Here is a 15269-nt window from a genome sequence, read left to right on the forward strand (position 1 = left end):
CAAGCATTCACTTGTGCACTGCTGCACCCCTAGGTAGCTTTCAGAAAGATGTATCATAAAGGCACCAACCATCTCTCACCATGGATTGTCATGACCCTACTGTTTGTCATGACGCTACTGTACTAGTGGAAAATGGGTTTTCCACTGCTTAATTATGGGGAGGTACACATGCCTCTTCACTCCCTCTCTCCCTCTCTCCATTTTTTTTATATTCTCTGATTTTGACATTTTATGTCTCCAAGAGACCAGGACAAGTGCAGACAGACCAATACATATTGAGAATTTCACAGTCTTTCAAAGGAATGAAGGAAGAGGGGTAGCAATCATACTGAACAAAAACCTAAAAAACAAAGTTTCCACCATAAATCTAGAGAAATGATGTAGCAACTCATGTGAACTAGTGGGGGTGCGTCTTGAAAAACCTGACGGAATTCACAAAAGCATCGTGCTCATCAATGCCTATGTTCACCCAGGAACCTGCACAACAAAAGAGGATTGGGCCTTTTTAGAGGAAATAGAGAACGAATTTGGAGACTCAGTCATTATCTGTGGAGACCTTAATGTAAGATCGAAGTTATGGGACCAGCGGAACACCAACCCACAAGGACTCGCACTTGAAGGAATGATAGGGGAAATTCTTCTTAGCCCATTAACAACCACATCCCCAACTCGCCCTGGAACAAGACAAGGGGACAGTGACAGTGTGATCGACATCGCTCTAACATCTCCAAAATTCAGAGCAGAAATGAATGCAGAGACGCTTCCACACCAAGGCAGTGACCACCTCCCGGTAGTTTTCAGTCTGCAGAAACTGTCAGATAAACGCTGTATGAAACCGCGTGATCCATCTCAGTATGAAACCAAAGAGACAACCGTCATCGAAAAATTAAGATGCAGAAGAAACAAAAGAACGGCACCGAACAGGATGCAAACTATTCAGCCCCCATGGTGGAATACCGACACAGAGAGAGTCTGGATAGAAAAACATGCGTCTGTCAAACTTTGGCAAGAAGAAAGAACAAAACCATCTCCGGACAAAGATACTGAAACAAAAATGAAAGAAAAGACTGAACAGTTTGAAGTCATTGCTCAAGAGGCCAAAAATGACAAGTGGAAACAGTTTTGCGAGGCACTCAGTTATGACACAACATTGACAGAGTTCTGGCAATTTTATCGTCGCATGGAAGGGAAAACATGCACAACAACAACCCCAAACATGTTAGACACTGACGGAACCAAGCTTAAGACAAATGAAGAAAAAGGATCCGCCCTGCTCAAACGTTTCATACAACAGAGCGATCAAAGAAACTTAGATGAGAAAAAGAAATATGTTGAGGAGTTAAACCAAACCCTTATGCAGAATGGACCCGATGATGACTTGACAATTGATGATCTAAACGAAGCAATAGCTAAATGCAAGAAAGAATCGCTTCCTGGCCCAGACAAAGTTTGCTACTCGGACATCAAGGAGCTATCAGAAGAAGACAAAAGCAAACTTTTCAATCTATATCAAAACAGTTTCCACAATGGAAATGTGCCAAAGGACTGGACACACAGCTTCTTAAAACTCATACCAAAACCAGGAAAGGTCCATCGTCAGGTAAGCGGCTACTGGATCCTAACCATGCAAAACATTGCTGGAATGCTCATGGAACGCATGATAGCCAGGAAACTTGCAAGGGATCTTGAACACAGGCACATTCTCCCTTCAAATCAAGGTGGTTACAGAACAGGCAAGTCCACATGGGAAAATGCAGCTGCTTTTGCATATGAGGTGTATGAAGGATTTCAAAGAAAAGAAGAAACACTAGCAGTAGCAATCGACCTTGAAGATGCCTACAATAAAGTCCAGTTTGTGCACCTCATGGAGCTGCTACTAAGGTATGGAGTAAGTTTGACACTGACAAGATGGATAGCAGCAGCGCTTCAGGAAAGAACCGTCATCCTACGCCTCGGAGATTGGATGTCTGCACCTTCTAAACTATCCATGGGACTGCCACAAGGGTCTCCGCTCTCTCCTGTCCTCTACAATGTCTACACGAAGGGCCTTGCAGACTTAAACAACAATGGAATAGCTCGGGTGCTTACTCTTGCGGATGATGGCCTGGTCTTCAAAACTTCAAAAGATGCTCAGGAAAGAACTAAAGCCGTCCAGAAATAACTAAACAATATTGCTCAATGGTGCAAAGACACAGGATCTTCCATCAATCCAGCGAAAGCCCAAACGTTGCTGTGCACCCTCAACAACAGAACCGCGAGCAAATCACCACCACCTGTGTCATTCGACGGGATTCAGATCAAGAAAACTGAATGCCTACTCTACCTAGGAATACACTTCAACAGGATGCTGACCTTCAGAAAACATACGGAAAATACTGTTCTCAAATGCAAAAAGGGCCTGTCAGTCTTAAAAGCAATGGCAACCAAAGGTACTGAACAACACCACCTCTTCCTGCTATACCAATCACTCGTCCTCAGTGTCATCGACTACGGACTTGTGCTAACACCACCATCTTAAATCAACCTCCTAAAATTAGAAAGAGTTCAAAATGAAGCTATGAGGCTGATCCTTGGAACAACTAAAGACACGCCCATAGAAACCATGCGATACCTGCTTAACCTTCCTTCAGTGCAGGCCAGAAACAAGTTAGAACAGGTCAAGACCTACTTCAAGGCATTAGAAAACCCTCAAAACCCACTGCATGACGCTGTCAAAAAACCAAAAGGCAGCTGTCTAGGACGAGGAAGATCATGGATAGGGCAAGCAGAAGACACAATCCAGCTAGTATACTGACTACAAGACCTGAAAGAAACAAAAGAATGGGATAAAAACCCCGAAAACCTCAACCATCTATTCAACACAGCCATTTCACCCACTCTAGGAAGACATTGTCGGGAATGGCCAGAGGGCAAAACTGATGCGGAAGTGAAGCTACTCATAGAAGAAAACAGTAAAGAAGAGGACATCATCATATGCACAGATGGCTCAGTCACCAAAGACCAATCTGGTTGGGGATTCACTGCGAAACAAAATGGAAAAACAGTTAGGGAAGAGAATGCTGCCTACAAAGTCACAACCTCCAGCCTAACAATGGAAGTTGAAGCTGTGACACATGTGCTCCAGTGGCTATCGTCCATCCATACGCCCGGAAACCAACATGCCATGATTCTAACCGACTCAATGAACCTCATACAGAAAATTGAAAACGGAATGGGAAGCCCAGAGTGGCATAAGGCAATGCGCAACTTTCAGATTAAAAAACTCACATGGTCATACTGCCCGGGACATGCAGGTGTTAAGGGAAATGAGCAAGCTGACAGACTTGCTGGTAACGCAACACCAACGAGCGGCCTATATCTAGGAAAATCGGAAATCCTCAAAAAAGTCAAAGAATATAAAAAAGAACAGGTACAAGGCCATCACACCATCGATCGCCTCAAAGAAATAAAAGCAGAGAGAGGGAGCGGCCGTAAGTCTGACATGAAAGGTAGAGCACGATGCTTTGCAAATCAAACAAATATCGGCATCATTTCCAAACCAACATTGCGCAAATTTCTTCAAAAGTCTCTGTGGGCTTTTCCAAATACAAATTACAATAGACTGAGCAACACACTAGATGCCACGTTCTTGGCATCAGAGATCTTTTCCTATCCCTCTTGCGGCCAATCAGTGGCAGCCTCTGTGTGTGTGTGTATGTGTGTGTATGTGTGGGTCTGTGTGTTTCAGTGTGCTTGTGCATGCACGAGGGTGTAAGTGTACACAAGTGTCAGGAGAGTTATGTGCACGTGCGTATGTGTGTGTGTGTGTGTGTGTGTGTGAGGGGGAGGTGGGGGTGCAGCGGGGAGGGGGGATAGAGGATGAGATATGTGAGTGTATGCATGCCTACACTGTTGGAGCCACGGGATATTGGAAAGTGTGGGTGTGTATATATATATATCTTTGTATATATGTGTGTGGGGTTGGAGATGGGGGATATGGGCATATGTGTGTGTGCTTGTACAAGTAAGTGTTCATCTGTGTGTGTGTGTGTGTGTGTGTGTGTGTGTGTGCTGTGGAAGCTGTGATACGTAGCCTAGAAATGAGTGTGTGGAGGAGGGGGGTAGAGGAGGTGCAGGGTAATGTGTGGTGTGTGTGTGTGTGTGTGTGTGTGTGTGTGCGTGTGTGTTGGGGCTCATGTACGTGTATGTTTGTTTGACTGTGCTTTCATATCTGTGAAACTGCATGATGTTTGGTGCATATCTGTTATGCATGTGTGGATGTATGTGTGAATGTGTGTCTTCATGTTTTTGCATTTATTTGCTTATTTATCATCATTGTTGTCTTATTTATTTATTTATTTATTTATTTATTTATTATTATTATTATTATTATTATTATTATTATTATTATTATCATTATTACTACTACCTTTTTAATTTTTTTTTTTTTTTTTTTTTTTTTTTTTTAAATACTTACTACGTACGCTAATCTATTATTTATTCACCTTTTTTTTCCTCAAGGCCTGACTAACGTATATGGATTTGTCCAAACGCAGTGACGCCTCCTTGAGCTACTGAAACTGAAACTCTCTCTCTCTCTCTCTCTCTCTCTCTCTCTCTATATATATATATATATATATATATATATATATATATATATATATATATATATATATATATCCTCCACACCATCCAACCTCTATTGACCCAATGTCTCACTGAAGTGTTATTTCATGATTATCTGCTCTTCAGTCGCCTTTCTTAGGGGATTTGAAAGAAGAAGATTCAATACTAATTTAAACAATTATGTAACATCAAACTCAGTCAAAAAAGTCCAAAAGTTCCACAATGAGAGACGATGACAAATCCACTCATTATCTGCTCTTCAATCTCTGAATTATAATTTAAAAATTTTTTTTTTTTTTTTTTTTTTTAATCATACCTGTAAACATGTTAACAACAAATTCTAAAAGATGATGAGAAACCCACAACTGATAAATTTATAGTGAAATTCTGCAAAGCTCTGTCTGTCTAGCAAACAAATTCTCTACAAATGCTTCCATACATCCCACATGGAGGAAGCTCCGGGTCTGTTTGTTTTTTGTTGTTGTTTTTTAACATAAGAGAACTTTTCTTCTTCTTTTTTTTAAAGACAGATCATTCTTCTTTGCGTTATGATGCATGATGCATGCGTGCACCACAGCCGTCTGCAGCCTGCCTGATAAACGCTGCTGCTGACAGTACACTGCCAAGGTCCCGCACAGCAGTGTAAGGGAGGTGAGCAGACTTCTGCTGAGGAAGAGGGGGAGGAGAGAGGGAGGCGTTACATCTGTTAAGTTTTGTAAACATGGGTAAGCAAATACCTTATCCTATACATCAGTTTCTGGTTCTGTCAACTTCCTTCCAAGGTCCTACTTTTGAGACTGAGAAACAGAGACAGAGATATATATCAGGACAGTGAATGACTCACACTGAAACTGTCCCACAGACTGACTAGATGCAGAGGTCAAGACAAAGTTCCAAATTAAACAGACTGAGACACAGACACAGATTTAGACATCATATACAGAAAACTCAGGCAAGAGAGGCAGCAAGGAGGAAGAGAGAGACACACAAACATATACACATATAAATGTTGTTTTACTCGATACATGTATAATCTACAAGGAAAACTCAGCATCGGAATGAGAGACAACATCGCTCACATCTTTACGAAATGGAAGCGAGTAACACACACACAAAGTGTACACATGCACTCTCATTTGTGTTTATGTATGCATGTGTACACACACACACACACACACACACACACACACAAGTGCAAACAGGAACTAATACAAACAGAAAGAATACAATATTCTCACAACAAGAGGTTGTCACTTCCAGTCCCACATCATTTACAATGATAACCAGATGACTGCATTCTTTCCTGACAGACTGGGAGAGGCCTGGGCTGAGAAGGATAAGCAAAAGAGGGACAGAGAGAAAGTGGGAAAGAGAGAATATCTGTGCATTCATATTTCTCTGTGACAGGCGTGTGAACTGATGCATGCAAACATCGTTTTTCCATGAATGTCTGTATATTTTTTTGCAAAAAAGTGCACGCGCGCGTGTGTGTGTGTTGTGTGTCTATGTGTGCTTGTGTGTGAACTCAGAACTCTGTTTATTTGTTGCAAATCCCAAAGAAAAGCAATAAATTGTGAACACATGTGCATTTGTGTAGGATCATCACGTGTGTGTATGTGTGTGTGCATCTGTGTGCGTGTGAGTGTGTGTGTGTGTGTGTGTGTGTGCACGTGCATGTGTGTGTGTGTGTGTGCATGTGCACGTGCATGTGAGTGTGTGTGAATCAGTTCCGGAAACACTGCATCTCAAAATATCAGTGGTGGGTCAAAAAGCCACACGTCCAGACGGAGTGGATGACCCATATATATATATATATATATATATATATATATATATATATATATATATATATACTTGATATAAACACATACATATCTCAGTGGGATGACCTGAGGTTGTGGTCAGCTTAGTCAAGTTCCTGTTAATGAGGAAAAAGCAGGGAGGGATAGAAAAGAGTAGTGGGAAGAGGAAGAATGAACACAGGGCCTTGATGCACTATGGCTGTCAACAATGTAAAACTGAAAGTGTCATTTCAATTGAAAAACAAAAAACCCTGTAAGATTAATACTGAGAGACCTGTGCACACTTCACTCATTCAAAAACTAAATGATTTTAATAATGATGAATCATTTAATGTAAAATGACAATAATACATTTACAGTAAATTATAGTATCTATCATAGAATGGACTTCTTGTTGGATACAAGCTTCCAGTTTCTCGCCCCATTTGTCTGCCTGCTTGCATGCATGTGTCACATACTGTGTGTGTTTATGTTTCTTCAGCTGAAAAAGTATTTATGGTTTTAAACACGTAAAAATGTCGTTTGCACTTTCTGGTAACTCCTATTCAATTGGTGGGAGTGCGTGGCACTGGGTGTGAGCATTCTTCCACATCATTTGTCCTTTTACAGACTTCAATACACATGCCTTCAAGTTCAGTATGTGAACCTGACAAGGATTATATTTTCCTTTTCTTACCTCCATGTGCCTATTTCATATGTCATGTCATATTCAAAGGACTGGTGCATATACTATTCCTCCATATTCTTCTTTTTTTCTTTTTCTTTTTTTATATGTTTGTGTGTATAACAAGGTAAATACAAAACCCTGAACTGAAAGGGGCTAAGGTTCTGGGGAAGAGATGGGTGGAATCACTGGTGAGTGGATAACATCAATCATGTTTTCAGAGACATCAACCCAATCATCTAAATCTAAAGAGTCTTGGAATTACAGCACTTCTTTATTTACTGCATTGGCTCCACAGCTTGAAACATCATAATGATATGGAAAATCAACCAGCTATAATTTGGTTTAATCAGTTGTTGTTTGTTTACATTTTCATGCTAAGGTGGTCTTCATAAACTGTACAAGACAAGGAAAATGTATTATCTAATGACTTGCTTAGGAAATGTCTCTATCCAGGAAGAAAAAAAATAAGACTATAAAAGAAAAATGATCAGCTAACATTTTGTGATTAATTAAATCCTCATGGCCTTCATGTGGCCACCATAGTTGCAAAGATAGCTTGAGATATGGATTCTGCAGAGTGGCTACCATTTGTAGAATCTTCTGGGAAAGTCCCCAACAAAAACGATCCATCTTTATATATTTCAGAGCTGACTATCTGCCACATCCTGAGACCAGTATTTAACCACGCTGATTACAGAGATAGAACAGAATGCGCAAGTCTGGCCACACACACACACACACACACACATTCATTCCACAGAAGAAAAAACCATCTGCAATATTTTCGGTACTATCACACCAATTCCACGAAAACCCATTGCTTCTGTCAATTTGGTCTTTTCACAACTTCAACTTCACAGAATGAGTCACGTCTTTAAGGGAACAACGAAACTCACGTGCACCAGCAGACCTGGCACACATATCATCACAAAACCACACGCATGTGCACTACACACGTACACATCGTTGCGTATAAGAGCTGGCCTCTTACCTTGAAACAGCCCTTGGCCATGAAACACACACACACACACACACACACAAACATACCACCAATTTCCTCCAAAAGATGAACTGCTCATGCCGGGGTTTAACGAACACATATTCTGACAGCAGGTCGGACTTCAAAAACAGCTTTTTTTTTTTAAATCAAAAGAAAAAGAAACGCACGTACTATCCGGGAGAAGTCTGGAATCAGGGGGAGGAGGGAGAAAGACGTGAAGCTGGGAGTTGTGTGACCATGTGGCCTCCTTACACACGCACAGCGTGAGCGGCCCCCATTGACAGCGCGGTGCATAGATGGCACACCGCTCCTACCCCCCGGTTCATCCTTTACGCTGGCTGCTGCATGCCGCCCCCCCACCCTCCCCCATATCCACACTCCCAACCCATCCCACCCACCCCCAACACCCCCAAATACCCTCACCTCCATATCTCTTCTCCTGCCCTGCCTCGGCCCCACACAACCGTCCTCCACCGTACCTCTCCTCCTTCCCTACGAACGCTACCACGCTCAGTCGAGTGATGTCTGGCACCGGGTGTGCCATTCAGGACGGCGGGAGTGCTCTCATGACGCACAACTTCTTTCCTCGCCTCCTCTGCCTCTTTCCTCCCCTCACCCTACCCATTACACCCCGACCCCCTCTCGCCTTCTTCTACAACCAGAGTCAGCCTCCCCAGCCAGTTATCACCAAGCTCATGGCGCACATCCCCCAACTTAAGCCTCTTACCTGTGCCCTGAAAACCCATCACCAAGCAAAATACTACCCCCCTCACTTCACCGCCCACTATACAGTTCATCATCTCTGTTCGGGCAGGTGGAGGGAGGGAGTATAAGAGGTCATGCCGGTTAGGTGCAGATCGCTAATCTCTTTCCTCCCCTCAACACATTTTCAGGTAAATGTATACATCAAATGCTTCTTCTGCAAAGGAATTCTTATCAACTTTTTGCCAAGTATCAAAATCAACCTGAAAAAAATAAAAATTCTGGTCACTTTTACAAACAACTGAGCAATACTAAACTTCTCAAAATTGAATTTTAAAAAAAAGAGAGTAGAAATAGAAATAATAAAATAAAAAATAATAAAATATAAGCAATTTTTTTTGAGAATCGGATATTCAGCAGTAAAACTGATCAATACTTGTAGCAATACGACAATGTTTGTGCATCAATAATGACGACTTAGGGAGTTACTCCACAAGTTATCCTTAACTTTTCATTTGAAGAACATAAACTCAGAACTGTGCCAAGCACATTCCAATGACAGATAAAAATGTTGTTGAACTATCTCAGTATCTGTAAAATCAAGCCTGAAGTATGTATTTCCTTTCATGTTTGTTAAGTACTGCCCAGTTTGTTTGTTTTTGTGTTTTTTTCTTATTCATTGGTTCTTCTTTTGAATGTGTAAATCTATGTGAGGAAATGGCTTTTCATGACTCATGACAGATTACAAGATACAGAACCAAGCTCAGCGTGTCATAACTGGCACCATGAGATCCACCCCAATCCTGAAGATGGAGGAGACCACTGGGCTACAGTCAATGGAGGACAGAAGGGACACAAAGATCCTCATCCAGGCAGCAAAATTCAAACGCCTTGAAAATCATCCAATGAACAATAGAATGAGCAGACCCACCAAGAGCTGGCTGAAAAGAGGCAGCTTCATCCACCAGTCAAGACGCCTTGAAAGACAAACCCCAGTCTTGATGGAACACGAAGCAAAGCCTATCCCGGCAAATGTCACCCACCCATCTTGGAAGAGGTGGGTGTTCCCAACAGTCGTCACCAGCATTCCTGGAGTGGAGAAGAGAGGAACACAGTCAGACACCCAAAGGAAGGCATTGGCCATGGAGTACATCTGCAACCAGTACCCCCAGGAAGACTGGACCCATGTCTTTACAGATGGCTCCGCCACAGAAGCAACAAGGGATGGTAGAGCTGGACGGAGATGAAGAAATTGCAATCCCAACAGGAAAATACTCCACCAACTTCCGAGCTGAGCGAGAAGACCTCTGTGAGGCAGCCACAACAGTCTCACAGAACTCCACAAGAACAACAGGGCAGGTGGTGGTGTTCTCAGATGCTCTCTCCATGCTCCAAGCCCTCAAGAACTCCTGCTGCAAAGAACAGAACCATCTCACTTCAGCCCTTTTTGCCCTGAGTGCCATTTGTATCTTCGTAATATTTGTAGGGGCTGTTGTTGGCTTTTACAGTTATGGTCCCCATGTTGTTTACTTGTCTATGTTGTGATAATGCACTTGACCAAATTTCTCCAGTTGGAGATAATAAAGTTATTCTTATCTTATCTTATCTTATCTTTAAAGTGGTGATACAATGGGTACCAGCACACTGTGGCATCAGAGGCAACGAAAAAGCAGACATTCTGGCAAAAGACGGTGCACAGAAGGAGCAGGCCAACAAACTGGTGTCATACAATGAAATCAAGACAATCATCAAGGCACAGCAAGGAATAAAGTGGCGTCTCCAGCACCCCAAATATAACCCAGAAGACAGATACCATTTGATGGGACTGGACACAACTGCCTGCTCCACTACATGCACACAAAATTTGGCATTGGACAGAGTGGAGAGTGCCCTTGTGTTGAGGGACCAATGACAACCGACCACATCCTTCGAGACTGTACGACGCATGCAGCATCCTGGAGGAAGTACTGGCCAACACCGACAGCAGTGGAAGCCAAGCTGTACGGCACCCTGGAGGAGCTGCGACGGACAGCAGCCTTCATCGAGGGCACTGGGCTGCTCATCTAACGGGAGGCGAATGAGGAAGAAAAAGAACTCATGACAGATTGACATGGCAAAAATCTCAAATGTGCTGGAAGCTACGAAAAAGACGTCATCTCTTATCTTCTCAGTATGTATTGTATTTCATTACTTATTACCTTTCCAACATGAAGACAGTTACTGTCATCCCCAACAGCCACACCAAAAAAAAAAATTTTTTTTATGACCACAGCCACCTGACACTGTCCCCCAATGGACTAGATGCAGCAGCATTCAGCTTCACCTTCAATGGTCTCAAATGATTATAAAAAATTTTAAAAAATTGTGAAATAATGATCCTTTTCAAAACTGGTAAAACCCTGGCTTATTGAGTTAGTTACTGCCAGAACACACCCAGTGTTAGTTGTACAGGTCTTACCACATTTTAGAAGATTTTAGAATGGAGAGAGAAAAAAAATGCCATGGGAAAATTGTATGAATTGAAATTCCAGTATCCCCTTGGCCAGGCCCAGATGGAAAACAAAACGTAGACACAAAATCAAAAGTGGCGATAACTGATAAAACTGAAACCATGTTGGAAAAGATGGTCCCACTGATTCAAATTTCATCTTCTTCTTTTTTTATGACATTAGGGGAAAGGACTCTGGTGAATATGACTACAAATCCAGGCAAAATGAAATTATGATCAAATTCAACAAGGTATTTGTGAGACACACAAATATTCCACAGAAATCAGTACAAATTTATGAGAATGAAGTTTGTTCCTCGGCCTCTAACCATTCACTTTTTGGGACTGTATGCACACATTCATAGTGCAAGGGAGTGAGTTAGAGAGAGAGACAGAGAGAGTGTGTATGTGAGTGTATGTGTGTGTGTACGTGTGTGCATGCATACATGCGTGTGTCTTTGTGCATGCATGTGTCTGTGTGAACACACATGCAAATAAATTTGAATTAACACAATAAAGAAACACAAGCAAAATAATGAGCAAAGTCAACTGACATTAAACAAGTTTAACAAACATAATCTGTCTTTTTTCAAGCTATGTGACTGTGCTCAAATACCAGAATATTGGTTTTCCACATGTATGCTTTTGTTGAATGAGTAATAAAGTAACTGTACGTGTGCATGCACATCATATATATATATATATATATAGAGAGAGAGAGAGAGAGAGAGAGAGAGAGAGAGAGAGAGAGATCTGTGTGTGTGTGTAATTCATATATATAATATAATAATATATATATATATATATGTGTGTGTGTGTGTGTGTGTGTGTGTGTGCGAATGCATGAAATGAAGCATCTGGAGCTATTCTCTCCTCCACAAAATTGCACCTTGACCACCACTCAAGCTGAATGTTATTGTGGCTCAGAAGAAAAAGTTCCAGTGTGCCTAATCAAAACCAGAAACCCACACATCTCACTTCCTAAGAAGGCACATCATCAGTTGTGCAGTCCCTCCACCTGACATCAGTAAGTTGAGTAACATAGATCTGTCACCTGTTACATTCAACACTTCATCTGGTCAAAGCCACAAGAACATGTGTGCTGTTATGTCTGCCCACATTTTGTTTTTTCCAGCTCCTGTGCTTCTACCCCACATGTATGGACCAGGTGAAAATAAACAGCTTGAGTCCCCTTTTTGTTTTTGGTGGTTGTTTTTTTTCTTGTGGGCAGATAAGGACCTGGAAATCATTAACAGGTGAGATAGACCCAGATGAAACCCAAGTTAAACTTTCAAAGCTGACAAGATTTCTTTCATGTTGCTTTGTCTTTACAGTAAAATACTCATTATACTGGCAATCACTTTCATCAGAGCAAACACACACACACACACACACACACACACACACACACACACACACACACACACACACACACACACAGCCCAGCTCTTGCCTTAACAAATTACAATTCATTGTAAATTTAAATGAAATGAAACACATTTTGTGTCAGGTGATGGAAACAAGTGAGCAGAAATGTAGAATAAATATAAATAATACCATCAATAATACCTTACACTTTCTGTCATCATACTCATCTACCTCCACCAAAGGCACTGCCAGCTAACATTCCACACAGTCACACATGCCAAAGCCAAATGCTGGCCAAATGACCACTTGTAACAGCCGTCGGACACGCGGGGAAGTATTCACAGAGAAGAGAATGCAACAAACTCATCGGCTCTATCCTTCACCTGACAGAAATGTCCTACCTCACACCACTTGAAAATGATTGGAAATGACACTTCACGATGAGTTTTTGTTTTTGTTTAAGCTGTTAATCCTAAATTGTTCATTGCTCAGAAAATAAAGTTTCCACCTCTCACAAAAAGAATTTTTAAGTCAGCCCTACACAGTGTTATCAAAGTGTAGCACAATTTTTCTGACATGTTTTTTCTCATCAGTTTTCCAGTGGAAGGTGACAACAGCTTCTTCACATATCTTATCTCTTCATCTAGGCAACCTAATAATTTTTTTGTAAATTGTGTAGATCAGAAACATCCTTTTCTTTCTTAATAAACACATTAAAAAATATCCTTGGATCTTACTATTCTTAGTGCATCATTATCAACATCAATTCATCAATATAGGAACTGACATTCATAGATGTGCAGGTCAAAATATAAACTATTTACCATGTAACAAAACATCAGTTTTGAAATTTAAGACTTTAAAATTGACAGAAGTAATATCATGACAGAAAACAATTCTTCAAAACTAATCTAATGAATTTCTGCCATTTTATGATGTTGTCTCTTGATCAGTTAATCACTGGATGACTATACAAAAATATCGTTCTGATAATGTCAAAGCACCATTGTGCACACATGTGTGGACAGCAAAGAGGATTTCATATTGTAAAGCACACAGAGATGCCACACCTGGACCAAGTCAGATCACTCAAATCTGCATGAACAGCAAGTTGACACTAACTCTCTCTGTGCCCCTTCCTACAGCCCTCCCTGTTCTCACTCTCACAAGAGGACCTATGACTGTGTCCAATGGCTTCCTAATTGCACAGACTTCAGACAGATTTAAATGACCACAAGTAAACTGTGGGGTACTCATTTATCGACATTCACATGCCCAGGCACACTCTCAAAGTGCTCTGTACTCAAGCACACCCACCCCATCCACACCCACACCCACACAGATGCAGAGGAAAAAGGAAAGACAGCTCTGGTCAAGAGAGAGACAGTGTCAGAGAAGAGAAAAGTAAAAACTGTTCTGTGTTGCTTTCTGATGGCTTGTACAAGACGAAGTGTACTACGCATTCCTAACTATCCGACAAATTCTAACAATACTTCCACCTCCAGTCTCACGACTTTAACTTGCTCCTTTCCTCTTCTGCCCTTTCTGACTACACTCTTATAGGTGGTTCTTACTGTTTAATAACTGTCAGCAGCTGTTACAGTTATTGCTATTAAGATTATATTCACAAACCAAACACACACTTAACATTTCGATCAGGAATGAATTTAAATTTTTATCGACATCTTTCATTTGTTATGAAAAACAACTTGCAAAATTCATAGATGTATGTATGCACGCATGTCAAATACCAGAAACACTCAGAAAAACTGATGGATGACCAAGTACCTCCTGGAAAAACAACCAAATTTAATTGAACAAGGACCTCTAATGTTATTACATTATGATGTAACATAATCACTGTAACATTCTAAAAGAAATTTCCATCCCCTTCCAATGTGCAAAAAAAAGGTACCCCAGGACAGAAATTTACGTTCATGCATTGTAGGAATTTCCCTATCACAAAATCATTAAATTCATGTGAATATTTGTTAAAATTAAATAGTGCGTTCATTTTTCTTTCAGAAAAGTATAGTTTATGCTTTCTTTTACGAGTCTGCTTGCTATAAGTATAGTCTTTTTTTCCAATAATCACTCTCCCTGACCAAAACATCCCTTGGCAAATGGTTGTCACTGAGCATAAAATAGGCTTGGCACTGAAGGGGTTAAAGAGAGTGGGTGAGAGCAGACAGCCGAGCCTGACTGACTATATCATCATGAACCAGTCCCTCAAGCTGCCTTTGAACTTTAAAGTAGACTGAGCTGGCTGCCTTGTTGCAGAGTGCTATATGATTCTGAGAGGTGCTCCATAATTCTGATCAGGTTGGTGTTGATGTTGTGGTTGACCATAAAGCAGCATGCCCTACCATTTAAAATGCCTTCTTGAGTTGAAGTCCACAAAGACAAGGTAGAGATTTTGTTGATGTTTAACACAGTATCCACAGACTGAAGATCTGCTCCGTAGTTCTGCACCCCACTCTGAAGTCTGCCTGTTGCTCACCAATGATCATTTATGCTTGTGGCGTCAGTGGGTTTAGCACAATCTTTAGCATGACTTAGCAATTTCTGCAGTATGACCCTAAAATGAGTGCAATCAGAGAACATAGACTACCACACAAGCAAACCCTGCACTCCACA

At 41.2% G+C, this 15269-nt stretch overlaps 1 protein-coding gene across 1 annotated transcript in view; it reads right to left on the minus strand.

The window, feature by feature from the left end:
• The window catches only part of LOC143290857 (uncharacterized), a 94335-nt gene that overhangs the window by 55454 nt on the left and 23612 nt on the right, over window positions 1–15269 (minus strand). The gene's annotated exons all lie outside the window — the stretch shown is intronic.

The sequence above is a fragment of the Babylonia areolata genome, chromosome 1, assembly GCF_041734735.1.
Source record: "Babylonia areolata isolate BAREFJ2019XMU chromosome 1, ASM4173473v1, whole genome shotgun sequence".
Classification (NCBI taxonomy): Eukaryota; Metazoa; Mollusca; class Gastropoda; order Neogastropoda; family Buccinidae; genus Babylonia; species Babylonia areolata.